Raw genomic sequence first — 14,620 nt, forward strand, 5'->3', positions numbered from 1 at the left:
TGCTTACAATGAGTGCAGACTGTGTTAACCTCCAACACACACACACACACACACACACACACACACTCGACAGAAGGAGAGAGAGAAAGACACACCACATTATCAAATCCCAAAAAGACGGCATACACACTCAAGTGAGAAATGAAGAAAAAAAAATAGGGAAAAATTTTTAGAAAAACATAATTCCTGCATAAATATTTTACTACTTTTTCATGGCTCAGAAAAAAGGTTTGTATTAAAATAAATTACATTTTTAGTTCAGTGTAATAATATAAAAATATAACATTGTTATAAAAATAAAATAACGTATGATTTAAAAAGATTTATTTATTTTATTTTATTTAAGGAACAATTTCTAATTTCAAGCATGTAAGCTGAAGCCTTCAGGTCAAAAAAAAAAAAAAAAAGAAAAGAAAAGAAAAAAAAAAGATCATAAGAAACTAATACAGGAAAGTGTCCAGATGTGTGACCGGTAGTGTAGAGCAAACAAGATGGCGGCGCTCTCGTTCCTCTGACACATGAGGCGTTACGGCACACGGCGTGATTTATCGTTCATAACGAGCCTGAAGAAAGACTCCTGATTAACCCTCACACCTGATGATGAGCCACAAACATCAACTTTCTTCAGGCTGAATTCACAGAGGAAAACTTCATTGTCTGAACAGAGCTCAGTGTCACTTCATTAAAGTCATATAAGTCAATACGCTCGATTATGTGGCACTAATTAATCTGATGCCCTCAGGAAAGAGCTCACACACACTTCTGTCCGCCGTTAATCACCTCAGATCAGACTTCAGTACAGTGGCCACCAACTCAGGCCTCTTTGTGCGCCGTGACCTCTGGGTCAACGACGAGTGACTGAAAGCAGGCCTGGCACTGTCCACGACAGAGCAAACGGTCCACACACACACACACACACACACACACACACACTGCACACATGGGCGCTGTAGCCCGCGGCAACCACAGAATGGACACATGGCACAAGACCCCTCACAGATGGGACCTGTGTGTGTGTGTGTGTGTGTGTGTATGTGTGTGTGTGTGTGTGTGTGTGTGTGGAGGGGGTTGTCATGGTGAAGCAGCACAAGCAAATGTAACCAGTTAAAAGGCAAATGACGACAACAGATGTAAATAAATGGTGTAAAAGATAGTTTTGTGGTGAAACCTGTCAAGAACATCTCTGGGTCATATTTCACCCGATAAACTAAATGATAAAAATTAGACGTTATATTTTGCTTTAAATAAATTCAATTTTATTTTTATTTTAAATAAATACATTTTACAACATAATTCTAAATATTTTTAAAACATTTTATTTTTATATTTTTTATATAATTATAATATATATTAGTAACATTATATATATATATATATACACACACACACATATATATATATTAACTTTTTTGCTTTTTGCTATATCTAATACAAAATTTGTTATTATATATATATATATAAACATTTTATTTTTATTATTTGATATATATATATATATGTTAACCTTTTTGCTTTTTACTATATTGCATAATATATATATATATGAATTTTACATATTTTATTAAATTGTTTTCATTGTGACATTATTTTCATGACAAAACCCCACTGATATATTATTTAAATTGTAATTAGATATTAAGATAGTATTTGTTGTATTGCCTTAATTTAATTTTTTTTTTTTTATAAAGCATCATATTATAGTACCTTACTGTAATACAGTAAATGTTATATAATAGAATAGTATGAAAATCAAAGTATACAAACATGATTGAGAATAACAGCAGGAGGCATGAGCATTATGGTGTATGAAGATAGAGACGGTGTTTCTGTTGACATCTGGTTTATTAATATGAACATTATTGACAGTCACCTGAACAATATACCCTAATCTCAGAAGAATATGAATGAAAATAATGATGGCCTGTATAATCTTCAAACTTAAAGGCTTATCTATATAGTTTTTCTGTATGCCAAACGTCTATCTATAAATGTCGTGACACTTTGATTGTTCTACATTTACTCTAATGATCCTCTGATGACATCTGTCATTACAGCTTCTCATTAAAAGTCATTGTAAGATCTCGCCTCTCTCCTGTTCAGCTGAAATCCTACGACAGGCTGAATTAAGCCTAAAATAAAACCTGGTTAAAGTGCTAATGATGAACTCATGAATGTCTCCGTAGGTCACACAATACAGCAGTCACATGATCAAAGCGTCAGAATGAAGCGCGACCGACGCCGCGGGGGAGAGATGCTTCATACCGGTTTCCTCTCAGTTTTGCTCTGTTTTGCAATAAAACCAAAGAAATAACTGAAAGTGAATAAGGTCAACAACTCGCACAAAGCCAGAGGAAATCTAACGCTCTTGCAAATGCTAATTTTATAGGGCACCAATTAAGGAGAGTTGTTTTATGGCACTTTTTCAAGAAAACAAAACCTGCGTCCCCAGCCCCGCGTGTGTCCAGCCTCTAATTGGATGCTCCTCCTGTGTTCGCTCACACACACACACACACACACACACACACACACACACGCTGTGGAAATAAGCCACTGTCTGTTTGTTGTCCCTTTCACACACACGACACGTTTATCACTGTCAGAGGCTCACTGAGGGGGAGTGTGTGTGTGTGTGTGTGTGTGTGTGTGTGTGTGTTTCGGTCCAATCTGTTCTGTTTTAGGATTTTTTCTTTACATTGAGCTCCTGCACGTGTTGTTCTGGCGTGTGCTGCAGCCATAGATCTCAACGTCTCATTGGGTCCTGACAGCTGTGAGTGTGTGTGTGTGTGTGTGTGTGTGTGTGTGTGTGTGTGTGTTTATGGGTTAAAGTGAAGTGCTAAGGTGATGTCAGGGTGAGATGTTAACTAGACAATGATGTGTAAGTTGCAGGACTCTTAATGTTTAACTAACCTGTGGTCTGTGTAAATAATCATAACTGTTTATGGTTTTTTGGTCTTGCTCTTTTTGTGTCTGTTACTGAGGGAATGTGAACATTCAATGTTGCTTTTGTTTGTTTGTTTGTTTTTATAAATGTAAAGTCCCTTTTACACCAAAAGTGAAATGAATAATCCTCAGGATGAAGGAAATGCAAATTCACGCCTGTACAGTAGAGGGCGCAGCTCAAACAAACAAGCCATTCTGGAATACAGAAGAATAGGACACAGGAGAAGAAGTAAATGAGCAAATGAAATTGCCGAAATCGCCCCCATACCCTTAAATAGGGCACTATTTAACAGCTATTTGGTGTCTGAAACCATAGTAGACATTAGTTGAGTGCACTCATTTAATCCCACAATGCACCGTGATAACTGATGTACACTCAACCAATAAATGGGAAAACAAAGTAACTTGAGTTACTTATTTGAAAAAGTAACTGATATTTTCTTGTAAATTTAAAAGTAATGCGTTACTTTACTAGTTACTTATAAAAAGTAATCTGATTACGTAACTCACGTTACTTGTAATGCGTTTCCCCAACACTGCTCATGTGTATATATATAATCAAAAAAACGGGTTTTTAAAAAATATTTTTAAAACTGATGTAATGCATATATTTGAGTCATGAACAATGTGTTTAAAGGGTTAGTTCACCCAAAAATGAAAATTCTGTCATTAATTCCTCACCCTCATGTCGTTACACACCCGTAAGACCTTCGTTCATCTTCAGAACACAAATTAAGTGGTAATTCAGTGGTTCTACCTTAATATTATGAAGCGACGAGAATATTTTTTGTGCGCCAAACAGACGAAATAACGATTTTTCAACTAGTGATAGGCGATTTCAAAACACTGCTTCATGAAGCTTTACGAATCTTTTGTTTCGAATTAGTGATTCGGATCTCCTATCAAACGGCTAAACTGCTGAAATCACGTGACTTTGGCTCTCCGAACCTCTGATTCGATTCGTAAAGATTCAAAGCAGTGTTTTGATATCGCCCATCACTAGATATTGTTGAAAAGTCGTTATTTTGTTTTTTGCCGCACAAAAAGTATTCTCGTCTCTTCATAACATTAAGGTTGAACCACTGCAGTCACATGACTGTTTTAACAATGTCTTTAGTAGCTTTCTGGACCTTGAAAGTGTTGATTATTTTGCTGTCAATGCAGGCCTCACTGAGCCATCGGATTTCATCAAAAATATCTTAATTTGTCTGAAGATGAACGAAGGTCTTAAGGGTGTGGAACGACATGAGGGTGAGTAATTAATGACATAATTTTCATTTTTGTGTGAACTAACCCTTTAAACAAGTTTCAGTTGTTAAATAACATTTCAAAGTTTTAAAATTCACTTTTTGACTGTTTTTATGTCAGGTGGTACAACCAGATGATACACTCTAGTTGAACATGGAAAGTGAACCAACCTACCCATACTTGAAATCAACAGTTTTTACCAGTATTAGAGAGAGATCTACAAACATTTTCATGCATTATCATGTTTACTGCTATTACATTGTCAATTCATCATAAAAGAGTCATGTTTGCAGTTGTGCCACCCTGACATTTAAATGGTTTTTCAGTTATCTCAACAGCTTTAAAACTACAGATATTTATAAAATTTGGTTATATGAAATGTTTCAAACTGAAAATGATGCCATAGTATTTAGAATTTATTATCAAGACACCATTTAAACAGTTTTCTTAGTCTGGTTATTTGTTCGGACAGTTGCACCACCTGACACTTTAAATAAAAAATCAGTTGTTTTCTATGTGAATATATAGTAAAGTGTAATTTATTCCTCTGAATTTTCAGCATCATTACTCCAGTCTTCAGTGTCACATGATCCTTCAGAAATCATTCTGATATGATGATTTGCTGCTGAAGAAACATTTATAATTATTATCAATGTTGAAAACAGTTGTGCTGCTTCAGATTTTTGTTAAAAGTGATTCAGGATTCTTTCATGAATTTCTTTGAAATAGAGTCTTTTGTAACATTATAAATGTCTTTACTGTCACTTTTGATCAATTTAATGAGTCTGGAGGCAAGTATCAGAAAATCAAGTTTTTCAATAAATCTAAACAAAAAGTCAAGTGAAATGTGCAACCATCAGCTGAAAGGATTAAAGTACCAGTGATGATGTGACAGAGAGGTCAGGGGTCATTCATATTCGCATACTTGAGGAAAGTGAGGAACCGGAGCAGGAGAGTGTAGGTGGAGCGGCATTGTGATGCGTGTGTCTCAGCTCCGCCCCCTGCAGATCTCTTTGATGCTGAAGAGTTCAGGACGTCACTGTACCTCCTCAGAGGTCACGCGCTGTGAACCCCAAAAACTGCTCTCTCGGGGGCCCCGCAGGAGCCCGAGGACAAACTTTTGTTCCTAAAGAAAATAAACGTGTTGTCAGGACGAGAACGGGGAAGGTCTTGCAGAGATTAAAACAAATAGAACAGGAAGAGTCGGCTCAGGTAGCCTATCAACATGGGGTCAGATCAGTATGCAAATGAGATGGGAAAACACACATGGCATAACTGAAGCTGTGTGCTGATGTGTAAATACACTGGCTCCAAAAACTATTTAGACACTTAAAAGTGTCTGAATGTCACTGCATTAGATGTCAAAGTGGTGGCTATTTTAACTAAAGCAAAACATTTTGCATAAGCAAGATTGTTGGGTTTGAAATAATAAAACAATAAATATACCTGTATTTATCTGTATTTAACACGATGCATCTAAACATGTCAAAACATAAGAGCTCAAAAAATGGAAAAAAGGTCACACTGAAAATGAGATGCATTGTTGGAAACGTCTTCTTTTTCCACAAATTTTGTATGTATGCAAATTGTATAACAAACAAGGTACACATTTCTAGTAATTGTACAGTTAATTCTCATATTGTATTTTCAGAAAGTTTTGGAATATTTTTCCTCTCTCCAAATTTGTCACTACCGAAACACAATAATTTAATAAGAAGGGTTACGTTGACCTATTAAGATTTTGTTTACATCTACCTCGTAAATATATATTTTTGCTATTTTTTAAAAAGTTTTCACAGGTAAATCAATAACAATTACAATTTTAACAATATTTCAAGTGTGATTTATGAGATTTGTTGTATTTTGAATCCAAACTTTCTTTGTAAAAGTCATAAAGTTTATCAAACTGATTTCAAAGTGAAGGATTCATTAGTTTGAATAAACATTGAACCAAACACTATAATAACATCTTAGTTGATCATTCAAGATACTTTATTTTTTGACAAAACATCCCATGTTTCGGTCATGACTGCACATTTTCAGTAGTGACAGTAATGTGTTGGTAGTGACCACATCACATGACAGAAAACTCACATACTAAAACATATTAAAATACTAATGATTTGCATAACTGTACTAAAATTAAGTTTATTTCCCCCAAATAAATGATTATGTGTCCTTTTTGTCACTACCAAAACAATGATGACATGTTTCGGTCGTGACAATTTTAGACACTTTTAGATGCTAATCAGCACATGGTTAGCTAGCACAGCTCTGAACAGTTGTACACACAGAAAAACTACATTTTATGGAATAACACCCAAAAAAGTTTGCTTAATTGCAGAAAAAGGTGTTTGTTAGTGACGTTCCTTAAAGTGACACACAGATTTTCAGACTTTTGAACACATTTAACTCAGAATGATGGACCTATCTACTGTGAAAGAGAGGCTATGAGAGGGAGGGACACAGGAATATTTCCTGATCAGAAATGTAGAAGTGTGTTAAAATCAGTCTCAGACAATGAAAAACACACACTGTTTCGGTAGAGACATGAAAATACGGGACATATTTCTTTACATAAAGTTTCATGATGAATTTTTTTTTTTTTTTTTTTTTTTTTTTTAATCAAAAATATATTTTTAAAAGCAACAATGGAAAAAAATGCAAAAATTATTTCAATATCATTTTCACAAGCTGAAATTTATGGGTTAGGGTTTGGGACAGACACCTCCCAATTGAAAGTACCCAATAAATGATGATTTTATATATATTAATCTTACTGATATTTTAAATATTATTGTGGGATTCAATAAATAATAGAAAGATCTTAGTAAACATCTAAAATTTGAATACTTCAATGCATTTTAAATGTGTTTTTTGCACCAGTTCTGTAGAATGGCCCATATATTCCACCAATGCAAATAACAAAGTAATCTGAGATGTGAATTCTGTATGAATTACAGCCTATACATCATTTGTTCTTATGTATTTTTCGTTACGATACAGTGATTTCCAAGAAATAAAGTTTCCAAAGGGAAAAAAAAGAATTGTAAGATACTGTTAGGCACAACATCTTATTTCTCATAACGGCACATTTCGCCCTCTAGTGGTAGTTTAATGTAGTGCTTCGATGTGTTTATGAAAACGAACTCAACACACAACCAGAAAGCATAAATTATTATAAAACTGATCGTTTTATCTGATTACCTTTGAAGAAAATAGAGACAATCCCCCCTGCTTTATATACTTTGCATGTATATGTCATAAAGACATTTCATTTTGGTTATCTATTATTTATTTATTTACACAAATCAACTGAACAGTGTGGAAATAATGGTTAGCTACTGCTCATTGAGGGATTGAGAGTTAGTTTTATATGATTACATGTGTTTGCATGATTTCAAAGTTTATTTTGACATCTCTTGAAATCTTATCATACCGATTTCTGTAAGGATGTCAAACATGATCTATTGTCCTACAGTCAGAGAGAAAAAAAAAAAAAAAAAAAAAAGTAACACCACAAATCACGTTATATTTACCTCAGGAAAGTCGTTCACTGACCATGTTATCTAGTTAGTTAGCTAGCTAATTGACAGCCCGAACTGTTGTTTTCCCTCCAATATGATGTCACTTCCTGCAGGATGAATGAGCAAAAGACACAGGAGTTAATATCCTAAAAGTTAATTAAAATAATATCCTAGAGAATTCATGTTTTGTTATTTGATGATGAGACAAAAAGTAACATCTGGTACAATCTAATATGATTTTATTATTTGGCCCTATAGGCCTACATTAGGGCATATATGATGGGACATAAAAATTTACTGTATATCAGGAATGACCTCACCTATATATTTTAAGAAGTGAGGGGCAAACAAAATGAGACGTAAGGATTACAGGAAGTAACTAGAAGACAGGAGGAGAGGAAGACTGCATTATTAAAGCGTGTGCAGTTACATAACCGCCTCACACTCACAGCTGTATCCAGGGGACCTTCTGAAGCTGCACTTCGGTATTTAGATGACAAAGAAATAATGAAGTGGAAAGAGCCGCTGCTTTCGCTCCTCACGCGCTACTGCAGTTCGATTATATTACATATCCTGTCATTAATCTCGCTTGATGTTTGTGTGGCGTTATGTAAATTACCTTAATCCATTTAGGCTACTTATTTATGCTTCTGTTGCCTTTATTAATATTTTCTCTTTTCTGATGTGTAGCTTAGTATAATTCATGCATTTATTTCTATGCTCAATACTTTATGACAAAGAAATAGAGAACATTATGCTCATCATTACAATTGTCTTATTTTCCGTCTGTACTTTATTCCTTTTAAGAACATCTTTACCTTTATAATAAAATATTTTTGTGTAATTTTTATTTTACTATTAATGCTGTTTATTTATTCATTTTTGCACTTTGTTGGCAATAAAAATGTACAGTTAATTTATTGCCAGTAATGCACAGTATATTGAAAACTGTCAAAAACAAATGCAAAACTTTTGCATTATTAACTGTATGTGACCTCAAAAGCATATATTTTCAATTATCCATGCATTCAACATTCAGATATTATGTAACATAAGGGTATATTATAACATTATATTATGTAACATAAGGGTAACATCTGAGTGTCTTCACTTATTCATGCGCCTGCTTGAACATTTCTAACCTGAGAGAGAGAGAGAGAGAGGGAGAGAGAGAGAGAGAGAGAGAGAGAGAGAGGGAGAGAGAGAGAGAGAGAGAGAGAGAGAGAGAGAGGGGGAGGTCAGAATCTCACGTTTCAAATCAAGTCAAGTGTGTTAGAGCATTCAGGGTAGTTTCTAGTGCATTCTGACAGTGCAAGATGTTTGCTGTGTGGTTGCTAGGTAGTTGCTAGGGTGTTTTTGATGGTTGCAAGGTGGTTGCTTAATGGCCATGTCCATATTCTGGTCTCTAGATATTGCTTGGGTCCCTCTATGACCTAAAAAGTTAATGTTATAGTTAAGGCCCAAAACTAACTTTTTGAATGGCCAGTGATTTAAGAAAACTTACCGGCCATAAATATATTTTTTATTAACAGCAATTAAACTGTTTTTGCAAAAACATCCAGTTATGACACCAAAATTTTAGATACCAGTGAATATTCACAATTCTCTATTCAAATTTCGACACCACAGCTACTCCTAACCTAACTAATTTAAATTTAAAACATTATTAAAGACAAGCAAGAGTAGTTTTCAGGTCGAGACAACGAATAAAGTAATCAAATGTAAAATAACATAGTCTTCACTGTATAAATTAAACAAAGATTAATCCTTATAAAAGTTCCAAAAGTATTAGAAATATTTGGCTACTGTCCCTTTAAGACTAATGCACGGATCCAATATACTGATCACTGTTACACACTTTCTCGACTGTTTACGTTCACTTAAGCCATATCCGACTTTGTTTACTTGTCCTTTCAAGCACTAGATTATTTAAACCAGAGCTCATTTCTGTCACGGTTCTGTTTAGTTAATTTCATTTTCATGGACTTTTAATTTGTCACCTTCAGTCACATGTGTTTCTCTTGTCTAGTTTCCCGCCACTTATGAGCTGTCATGGTTTCTAATATGATTTGCCATCACCTTCAGCTGTGTCACCGTTGAGCTCCTCATTTATCTGTGCATTTAAGTTCCTGCCTGGTTTAAGTTCATTGTCCGGTATTGTTGATGTTACGTGTGTTTGCTGTCGCCTGTCTGCCTGTCTTGGATATTAAACTGTGTTGTATTGTACTCTAATCTTCTGCCTTCATCTGACTCCCTGCAAGTGCGTTACAATTTCAGTATTCGCACACTGTCTTAAAGGGCACATATCATAAAAATCTGACTTTTTCCGTGTTTAAGTGCTATAATAGGGTCTCTCCGATGCATCTACCAACCCAGAAAACATGAAAAAGGACAACCCAGTAACTTTGTTTTGGTAAGACTTTCTCTGCAAGCATGTGAAAAAACAAGCCGCTCAGATTTCGCTCCCCTTGTGACGTAGGAAGGGGATCTTATTATAATATTACCAGCCCTTAGTCTGCACTTTTCCACCCACAGCGGCGCCATTTTGTTTTCGCAAGTGACAACGGTGTACCAGTTCAAACACCATAAAAGTTTGAGCAAAGCATGCTAACTGTTCTGTCGTTGGCTGCACAGACGAGCACTGAACACTATTTAGAGTCTCGTTAGCTTGGATAGCCTGAAGTTGACCCCGACAAGCTCGATTGATAAAAAAGGAGCATTTCTGTCCAAGCGAAAAATATTAGATCATTCACAGCATTTGATAGCAATCATAAACATTAGCCGGTGTGTATGACTCTGTTTGACAAACAGGTACACTATGTACAGTGGGCGTCCATACGGATTAACATGACGGCACATGCTAGTGGATGAGTTGAATCAACTCCACAGCAACTACATAAATTTATCCACTAACCATTCAGAAACGTCTAAATGTTGTAACTTCTTCCTGAGTCTCTCCATCAGTGTCGACTCCGGTTTGAACAATGTAAGGCTGAACACCGTTACTGTCAATCCTCATTTTGGCTGCGTGAGATTCTCCAGCTTTGTTGTTGTTGAGCTGTTAAAGCTCCGCCCTCTTCTGGAAAGGGGGCGGGAGCAGCAGCTCATTTGCATTTAAAGGGACACACACAAAAACGCTGTGGTTTTGCTCACACCCAAGCACTCAAGTCACTCACACATGCGCTGTTTTACATGGAATTTCTGCGTGGCCTCAAAAATTAGGCTGCATCAGACGGGTTGTGCGGACATCCTCGAACCCTCCTGATGACAAAAATTACGCCATGTGTGGACGCGGACGGTTGAAGTATACTTTGCAGTATTACACAGCTTTCTGGGTGCGCGCTTCAGATGTTTAAATTTCCCACACAGCGTGCGAGTAATGAATTAAGTTCCCTTTGGCTTCTTCTTGTGCTTGGATATTTAAATAGCCAAGACTTAAACTTTCTTGACGAAGCAGCACTGCCTCATCTGTCGTTCATGTTTGTTCACATTCATGTTCTCACAACATTGTATTGTTAGAATCCTTAAAAATGTTACCAGCCAACTGGCGATTGACACTGTTTCACATACTCACCAGCATAGATTTTTTGCTCACGTAATTTTATGCCCTGGTTATAGTGTTGCAAAAAGCACTAATAGATAGAGAATAATAGTCAGGAAAATCTTCAAAGCTCCATCTTAACACAAACATCTGAACCTTCAGCACATTTCTATAATGCTTCTTTTCTTCCTGAAGGGTGATCGGAGTGAAAACATGAAATCAAAACAAAACTCCAGCCCTGTTTGAAGGAGGAAACCTGTCAAAAGCTCCTGTGAGGGCAAACAAGACCGGGATGAAGACAGATCAAAACTGTGTTTGCTGACAGATGAAGTTCGTTATTTCACTTTTATGATTGAATGAACAATGATGAAACCTTACCAAACCAGAGGATCAAAGTCTGATTGTCATCAAGCAACAGATGAGAAAAGACCTAAAAGTGCAGAAGTTGTGAGAGATAAGAACAAGGGACAGCAAGAAAGTTTTTTGACCTATTTTACACAACAAATAACCCAACAAAGCAGCATAAACATGAAATAGAGGAGACCACCAGGGCGAGTTATTTTCACTCCAGTAAATATTTCTTAGGGTGGGTTTGCATGTTTACACGACAATGATGTACAGAAAACGTTTAGAAAAACTTTTTTCGTGTACAAACGACAACGTTGTCAAAATGAACCCCGTTCACACGGATCAGTGAAAATGACTAAAAACGCTGAATTCTGCTCCAGGCCAGTAGATGGCGATGTCACTTTGTAAAGAAGCACACGACTCTAGACTGAACACGTAACACACATGACGTCACCGTTTCCACAAATTCATGTTCTTGTTGTTTACATGGACTTGATAATGGTATTGTTTTCAAAAACATTCACTTTGAAACTCGATTTTCAGGCCCCCAAAACGCAACTGTCGTGTAAATGAACGACCATAAAAAGTTTTTGGTATTAGTTAAAAACGGTGTCGTGTAAACACACAAATCTCACAAATCTTCCACTATTATTCCACAGGAAAAAAAGATTCAGTACACTGAACACAGGTCGACTATTTTGTGGGGCAAGTTGTCACAATAGGAACCTGCTGTTTAATAATACTGATTTGAGAAAAATACATTTTTAGTTGTTTTAAATACTACTTTCACAACATATCTTTATTTAAAATGTATTTCTTGTACCTTTCAGATCAATTAAAACATACACAGAACAATTAAGGAATTGTAAAAAACTTGAGACAACTTGCCCCGGACTTTAACCCCGTAATGCCCGATAAAGACTCAAACTATTTTTGCATTGCATTGTGCTTAGTTTCGAATTCAGCTTTGATTATTAAATATATATGTGAAGGATCTGAGGCGCAGTGAGTGTGAGGCGATCGATACTGTATGAAGCAGTCGCTCCACAGAAGTACTGTATGATTTATCACAGTCAGGTGGCCTGCAGGGTCTCCGTGGAGACGGTTGCCGGTAATTGTACAGAAGCGCGGGTGGTCCGGGCTCTCTGGGGATGCAAGGATGTTCAGGAAAACACTGTAACTCATTATGATTCAGAAACTAGGACACACTGCAGAACATCACACCTGGAGACATGAAGATGAGCGCACACTCCATTACAGACCGCTCTCTGCCATCAAGAGATATATGAGTATATTTATATATAGTGGTCAAGTGTGTCATAGAAAACTTCATTATCCTTAAACTCTTCTTTCAGTTAAGAAAATAGTACTGAAAACTTGAGGAACCTATACAGAAAATTCAGCGCAACATTATTTGAATCATGCATTAAAAATGATTTCTCCTTTACCTGTTTTTGTCTTCATGTAAATGTGAGCATGTTTAACCAGCGCAGATAATATATAGAGAGTTGAACACCAAAGTCTTCATCAACGAGCTCAAATCTTCCCCTGCAGACACATCAGACTCATCAATGCAATATGGATACGGAGCAAAAACAGCTGGAGCATTCAGACCTCAGATTATGTTCCAGATGTACAAACCCTAATTCATTTTGATGTAATAAATAATGTCAGATAATAGTCCTCACTCTGAAACACATGTTTGCCTCTAAAGCTTGAATGTTCACATCAGTTTGTACCGTGTTTGAGGAAATCGTCTGTTTCTTTTGCTCTTTATGCATGTTTCTCTTTCATTGTCTCTGTATCACGCTCTTTCTCTCACACAGCCCTCCTGTGATGCACAAAATGCTAATAAGTGTGTCAAATAAAGCAACAATGAGAAATGGTCCTCCAGCTTTGATCTGTGTGTTGTATTGTTCACTGCAGCCTGTTGTTCTCCTGAAGCCTCTGTGAGGACAGAACCACAGAACCTCAGAACCTCAGAACCGCAGAACCACAGAACCTCAGAACCGCAGAACCGCAGAACCTCAGAACCGCAGAACCGCAGAACCTCAGAACCGCAGAACCTCAGAACCGCAGAACCGCAGAACCGCAGAACCTCAGAACCTCAGAACCGCAGAACCTCAGAACCGCAGAACCGCAGAACCTCAGAACCGCAGAACCGCAGAACCTCAGAACCGCAGAACCGCAGAACCGCAGAACCTCAGAACCGCAGAACCGCAGAACCTCAGAACCTCAGAACCGCAGAACCGCAGAACCGCAGAACCGCAGAACCGCAGAACCTCAGAACCGCAGAACCTCATAACCGCAGAACCGCAGAACCTCAGAACCGCAGAACCGCAGAACCTCAGAACCTCAGAACCGCAGGATTTCACAGTCTGTCTGTGTTAAAACATGACAGCACTACAGGAGCAGAGAATAAAGAAATCAGATGGATCCAGGATCAGTGTTTGAATATGTTTAGGTAGTGTAAATTGCAACTACAAATACAAATAATACAAATAAATAAATAAAAAATAAATAAATATATTTTATATAATAATTATTTAATTTATACAATAATAATGTAATGGTTAATTTCAGACAGTTGTTTAATATTTTATATAATAATTATGTTGTTTATACAATAATGATGTAAATGTTGATTTCAGTCAATTTCTTTAAAATGTTATATAATAATTATTTAATTTATACAATAATGATTTAATTGACATTTTGGTCAATTATTTATTATTTTATATAATATTTATGTAATTTATATAATAATGATTTAATTGTTGATTACAGTCAATTTCTTTAATGTTTTATATAATAATTATTTGATTTATACAATAATGATTTAATTACTTATTTCAGTCAATTATTTAATATTTTATATAATAATTATTTGATTTATACAATAAAGATTTAATCGTTGACCCCAGCCAATTATTTAATATTTTACATAATAATTATTTAATTTATGCAATAATGATTTAATTGACATTTTGGTCAAATATTTGTTATTTTATAATAT

This window comes from Ctenopharyngodon idella, chromosome 13 (genome assembly GCF_019924925.1).
Source record: "Ctenopharyngodon idella isolate HZGC_01 chromosome 13, HZGC01, whole genome shotgun sequence".
Classification (NCBI taxonomy): Eukaryota; Metazoa; Chordata; class Actinopteri; order Cypriniformes; family Xenocyprididae; genus Ctenopharyngodon; species Ctenopharyngodon idella.